The sequence below is a fragment of the Oculina patagonica genome, chromosome 13 (genome assembly GCF_052425735.1).
Source record: "Oculina patagonica isolate OP01 chromosome 13, crgOcupat, whole genome shotgun sequence".
In the NCBI taxonomy this organism is placed as follows: domain Eukaryota; kingdom Metazoa; phylum Cnidaria; class Anthozoa; order Scleractinia; family Oculinidae; genus Oculina; species Oculina patagonica.
The window spans coordinates 30960492-30967559 of record NC_135770.1 but is presented as its reverse complement, the minus strand read 5'-3'; the positions used below and the strand labels follow the sequence as shown (position 1 = coordinate 30967559).

At 35.9% G+C, this 7068-nt stretch overlaps 1 long non-coding RNA gene across 1 annotated transcript; it reads left to right on the top strand.

Moving 5' to 3' along the window:
• Nucleotides 1–4142: 4142 nt before the first annotated feature.
• Nucleotides 4143–6958, top strand: LOC144636093 (uncharacterized). Its single transcript, XR_013567461.1, has 4 exons — nucleotides 4143–4345; nucleotides 5175–5317; nucleotides 5543–5578; nucleotides 5785–6958. It is a non-coding gene; the product is annotated as an uncharacterized LOC144636093 (long non-coding RNA).
• The last annotated feature ends 110 nt before the right edge of the window (nucleotides 6959–7068 follow it).

The following is a 7068-nucleotide window of genomic DNA, read 5'->3' as shown; positions in this document are numbered from 1 at the left end:
GTTTAGCTGACAAGAAACAATTCTGAGAAGTTTTGATCTGCACTCTCATTGCAAACTTATTCATTTCCTTTTTCCTTTTGAAGTACAGTGTTTGTGAGAACGTTGGTGAGTTGAAATAAAAAGGTTGGATGGAAGGGGTGGGGGGGGAGAGAGAGCTTATATCCAAGAGGACTTATAACGGGAATATTTTCATCGTTAGCAGAAAGATTGGCCTATGACCTTGAGGTCTTAAAAGCGAGGGGGCTTACAACCGGATTTTTTCGCCCGGTATTCGTTCTTTCGCGGCTGTCAGTTGGTCAAAAGAACTGGCATTGACCGTGATTATTATTTCACTATACGTGCACTGTCCATCATTGGCAGGTTTATCTGGCAAACTAAACGACCCTACGAAGCAAAAAAGGTAAAGTTCGTGTTCGAGTCTAGTGGTTCATACGGCGGACCCTGCTCCGTTTTCTGTAGCATGAAGCGACTAGGAGTATTTTTATCCCCCCCCCCCCCTATAGATGGAATGCTAATATATCGCAGGGTTTCTCGCCACCTCCCGCGGCTAAAGGTGGTTGGATGGTTTTCAGTCTTTTGTAATATCAGATAAAGAGCAAGTCAACTACATTAAGCTCATTCCTACGACCGACCCTTAAAATCCGGTTTCTGTAGCATGAAGCGACTTGGAGTATTTCTATTCCCCCCTTCCTTATAGATAAAATGCTAGTCCATTGCAGGGTTACTCGCCCTTCAGTCTTTTGTAACATCAGATAAAGAGCATGTTTGTCAACTACATTAAGCCGAGATCGTAAATTCTCTTTTTCTTTAGCCATCGTAGGTTAACTAGAAAAAAAAAACATGAAAACTGCGGTGATAAACATTACAAACAAATGCATTGTTGAAAACAACACTGCACGAAAAAACGGATTTACAACCATAGCAAAATCGTAGCAAATATGAAGTAAATACCATATTTGAACGTCACTGCTCATATTTGCTCAGATACAAATATCATGATTGCATTTTATTTGCACACAAGGCAAAGATGGTAAATACCGCATTTACTCAATGTTTTCATACCGGTAGCAAATGTAAAGATAAATTGTACATTTGCGATAGCTTTTCTGTTGTAGTAAAGGTGAAGTAAATAGTTAAATTTACTAGACGAGAAGTTGGATTTACACGTGTAGCAAATATGTTGCAAAATATCACATTTGCTTAGCTTTGATCACATTTGCACGCTAGTCAAACTTTGTGTTTACTGTAATATTGCAAGTAAAGCAAAGATCTAGTAAATGTCGTCTTTGCTCCGCATTTACATTGATAGCAAATTCTTACAAAAGTGATGTTTACTTCGCTTTGATGATATTTGGACATGAAGTAAACTTGATGTTTGCACACATTTACTTTAGCGTGACAAATACGAACAAAATTCAATTTTACTTCCGCAGTAAATAGCAGGCAAATATATAAATTTGCCTCATGAAAGGAAGGATTTGCACTGATGGAAATACCATATTTGCTTTCGTTTGCTTGTGTTTGCTATATAGTCAAATGCCATATTTGGCCAGTATTTGCAAGAAAAGAAGGGAGGGCAAAATAGTAAATTTGCCTAGTCTTTACATGCTCTTTACAAAAAAAAAAGTACCAGTGAACATTCACTGATCATGAAAGCCTTTGTTTGAACAAGCATTTAAAACGTTGTGCCAAACAAGCAAATTTCCCCTCTCCCCAATTACTTGTATAATGAAAAATGAAAATGGAAAACAGAGAAGGAATAAAATAAACAAAACAAAATGCATGCACACATTTCAAGCTCTATCTAATTATTTATTTCAACATTGTCACATGGCACCATGGAATCAAGAGAAATATTATAAATATCTTGAAATAGAAGTAAAAGAAAAAAAACAGCTAAGCACTAAAAAGGGCATATAAAATGCTTTCTATTTCTTTACAGGTCATCACTAACTTAAAATCAATAACTATTCTCACATGGTAAGCAGCTTAAAACTTTTTTAGAACAGTAAGCATGAGAATGCCTACCATACCTAATGTTCTTGATTGACTGTTCGTAACTGTCGTAACTGAATAAAATATTATACTTGTACATGTAAGTATCTTTAAATCTTGTCAGAAGGCAAACAGCTAAACATTTTAAAGCAATAAGTATAAAACTACCGCAAACATCTACATAAGACATATTATAATTATGATCAGTAAACTGTTTTAGTGCATGTATGTGAACATTTGGTTAACATGAATCAGCCATTGTCACAGACAGTTCAATGCACATTTGAAAGAAGAAGCTTTCAGGAAAACATTGCTGTAATAATCACCACTCAAGAGTTGAAATTTCCATTTCAAACAAATTAAAGTTCTCAAAAAGATTAAAACAAAATAGTATGAGATTTTAGTTTTTTTTCCCTTTAAGCTTTAGAAATGCAGTGATGCACCCCGTTATTAAACAAAAGGAGGGCATAAGGCACCAGTTATGCTAGGGCAAAGGAATGCCAACAGTTGCAAAGGAGCTCAAGATTTCATGTTGATAACTTTTGCAGCCCTTCTACAATGTATGTGCTGCTTTTCAGGAAATGGTGTGCATACATGTAACCTGCATTAAGCAGGACTGCACCACTGAAGAGTGCTGGTGCTAAAGACTTTCTTTTCTAGGCCTGGGCTTTCACAGCCATCTCTCTTTCCACTCTCCTCTTCTATCTCTGACATGGAACACAACATAAAGTCCAAAGTCATGAATTTCTGGTAGTGATCTTTTTCCTTTACTGTTACAATGGGGACTGCTCTAAATCTTTTACTCTCTGCCTCTTTTTCTGTGTATGAAAAATAAAGAAAAAATTATTTATCATTGATATCACTTAAATTGAGTCACAAATTGGCAATAAAATGTGTGCTTAAAAGAATAGTTATACCAAAATAAACACCACTACTACTTAAAGGGCCATATTCAGCCACAACTTTTTTTTTTGTTTACATACAGGAGTTTCAGAATTACATGTATATCTTACGTGGAGCACGACTATATGAAAGATATCACTCTGAAACTGCCCAGATAATTAAAAAGACTTCAAGCAACACAAAATACAGTCTGTAATTACAATAAACAACAATTCCCCATATAGTTTTCAAAATTGGATTGCATCGAAAATGGCAGAGGCTGACTAGGGTCCTTTAAAGTCTATTTATAAACAGAAATGTTTAAGAAACCATAAACAGAAATGTTTAAGAATCTATTTAGAGACAGTAAACATGTGAATGCACACAAAATATCATGCATGCTGTAGCTGTAGCAGCTAGAATTTGAACAGCTACAATGTGTTTTTTAAATAATGTAACCAAAATACATGTACATGCACACAGTATTGTGTGTAATTTGAATTTTTGTCTCATTAGTAAAAATTTGGTATATCACATATTCACAGTATTCCGTCGGTACCTAATTTATGTGCGAAATACCCAGTGCCCTCACGAACTACTCAACACGAACAAACCATGCAATAAGACACCTGACTGGACAGAATATCATTATGTTCATAAAGTAACTACTTTAATATCATAGGTGACAAATTACTCCTTAATTTTGGCGCGAAATTTTAACGTTAATTTATAATTTCACATGTGAAATTATAAAATTGCCATGGCAACGTAGTTAGCGGCAAGATGGCGTCCGGGATAAAAGATGTTTTAAAGCTTAAACTTTGTATATTTTCGCTTGAATTTCATCGTAGCCAGCTATATTTGAAACTTTTTGTCAACAGCAGAAAGGAGTCGAACAAAGGTTTTCTTCAAAGACTAAAAAACTTGCGAACTTAAGCAAAATGTATGCTTTCAACTTTTCACGCTCGGAGTTCGCAATGCAGTATACCAGTCAAAAACCTAAGATTCCAAGCGTAATTTGTCACCTATGATATTAATATGAAATCAGATGTTATACTCGTGAAATTAGGAAATAATTTCACTTGCATTTTGTCAAAATTCTTATAATTATTAGAATTTTGACAAAATGCGCGTGAAATTATTTCCTAATTTCACTCGTCACCATTTGATTACCCATACTAATCATGTCAATACATTAATAGCTTTAAGGAATTTTGACTTAAGGAACCGAAATGTGGAAGGGAGTCTGTATGGTACCTTCACACAACACTAGCAAATACAGCACTGCTTTTAATCACCCCAGCTCAGTCTTAGCGGTGGGTCATTCAAATGTCCTAATTTTGTTGCTTGTAGGAACAAGTTGCAGACTGGGTGGTGTGCCATCCAGGTGGAGATCCAACTTACCTTGATGACGACAAACACTTTTTCATCAAAATTTGCCGAACTCTACACGGCGAAGTTTGTTATGGTAGGTTAAAATGTTTAAGTGAAAACAAAATGGTCGCTGTGTGTATAAACTTTAGGTTCAAAACCCCAGCAATGAGATCCTGATTATGAGGAAGTGATTTGGTAATTATTAGCTAACATCGGGAATACACTAACAAAATGGAATTACAAGGAACATTTCAGAATTGAACTTGCCTATCCAAATTAATTATTGCATTGTGTAGAGTGATAGGTGCCCATTTTCTCAGGAAATCTTCCTTTATTTAATTTTTTTCTTGGTTAAGCATGACCCATAACTAAACGTCCCTAAGATTTTGCAAGGCGAGACCTTTTATTTAACACAGCGAAGTAAATGAAAATGGTCACGATATCTTTCTACTAGATTCTACTAATTTGGTCGTGAATAGCATATGTAGCAGATTTTTGGTCTAATCTGCTCTGAAATTAGTGGTAGCCAACTTAACCCATGGAAATCACTATCTAAAGGAAGATACAACCGTAATTTGCTGAGAGGAATCAAACCGCGGCTAAAAATATCGAGTTTGAGAAGACGCACAGAAACCATTTGAAAAATTAAGCCTTTATTTTTCAAATCGCAATCCATTTCCATCCGAGCCATCTGCAGCCAAAGATGCTTTTTTACAGTTTCAATGCTCTAATATAGCAATTATTGAAGAAAATGGACCATTATTTTTAAGTTTCTTACGACACAAATATATATTTTGGCTGTTCAGAAATTTGGTAAAATCATGACAATGCCCCTTTAATTATATTGAGGAGGCAAAAGTAAAGTCTATTCCTTTTCAATAAATACGTGATAATGTTATTTCATTTTGCATTACTTTTTGTAGGATTTGTGCTTTACTTCAAAGACAAACCAATTCTGGGGTACTGCGTGGACTCTGGCTTCAAGGAAGACGTTTTTGAGTTTTTCTTTCAGGCCTCCACTGTTATCATCGATGCGAGGGAGAATGGATCTAAAGAACACGCGTCAGTAAGTAAAACAAGCATGTATTTGAAATTTATGTCAGTTGTAATCTGGTATTAGAATTACGTTCTTGGAATCCAGAAATCGTTTTAAAGGAATCCATCTCTTGATTCTACACTTCTTCTTTCGCGACCCCACGTAAAATGCTTTAATTTGGTCATTATGTAAAAATCTATACAGCTTAGTTTTTTTATTGTTATTAAAGTGAACTGATCTACCTTTCTTATTTAGTTTAAAGAAGTTGTGGATTACGTGAAGAAAACTCAGGTACGGATTTACTTCTTTATTTGTTAAGGTTTTGTCGTTCTTATTATGGTAGTTGTTTAGTATTTCTTCATTATTTTGTTTGTCTTGTTTGTTCGGTTTGTATGTTTCTTGTTTCTTGTTTTTCTTTTTAATAACCCATAACCTACCAAATTATTCTGTAATTCGCATGCTTTCTACACTAACACTAGATGTAATTCTCTTCGTAGCTCAAAGACAAAAAAGTCTACATCACTGGCTACGGTATCGATACCGAGTACCCGGATGAAGAACTGCCCGGTGTGGAACAGCTTCGAGCGGATCAATACGTCACACTCTGGGACGAGGACAGTGATTAACTATAGCAGTTACTTCAACCGGACCACTACTGAAACTGAAACGCATAGTCGCCCTTTATGAAACTGAGAAGAGTAGTTTTAAAAGCTTAATCCCGACACAGCTAATTTTTCATATAGACTAAGATAATGATACTTTTACTAGCTAGCTGAAGCTTTTATCACCTAAATGATGAGTAGAGTTTTTTTTTTTTTTTGACTACGTAGTTGTTGAATGAAACCAAAAACCTGTAAAACGGAAACGTTTCACCCGGACGTTCAAGCCTTCAATCTTTAGCAAGATGACATGTACTGATCTCGGAATGGTTGGAATTTCTTACAGCTACAAATCAACCCCAATAAGACAATGTAATCATGAAGCCTATAAGAAGAGACTGTTATCTCAAAGAAACTGATTTCTAAGTTTATAAAATTAATACGAATTAACCCTAGTATCACAATGCAATTATGAAGCCGAAAAGAATAATGTAATTTAAAAGAGGCCGATGTCTTAATTTATACATACGAATCAACCCCCGTATCACAATGTAATGATGAATCCTAAAAATGGTACTATACGGTGAAGTCCTCGCACTGATATATTATGAACATGTATGGACTATAACGATAAATGAAATATATAGTGCCTATGAATTTGTCATCAAGTGAGTAAAGTGCCATGCCCATAAAACACAACACAGTGACCCCGGCCAGAGCTCAAACTCGGATCGCTCAACCCGGTCAAGCGCACTGCCTCATTTTATGGCTGATGTTTGGACAAATAATAGTTTGTTTATATTCTTTTCAAACAATTGCGCATTCACAAAACTTCTGCTAGACACTGGATTCCAACGACATCTCATCACATACGGAATCCACTATCTTCGCGCCTCTCTGACGATTTCGCTCCAACTTGTTTGAGAGCAGGGGTGGGGAGAAGAAAGTCGGCACTTTTCTTTGAAGACATATCAGTGCCTGGAAACGGTGCGAATCTATGTCAATCAAGCCGTTGCTAAGAACGACGTCAAACCAAAGTTTCGTTTTCTCAGAAAGATATATCAATGACTGCGTGCGTGTGAAATGGGAATAGTGGCGGTGTTGTGTTTGATGTTTTACGCCGCTGAGATGTTTTTGGGATTTTCAGCCAGATTTCTCACCTGATGTTTCACGTCACTGAAA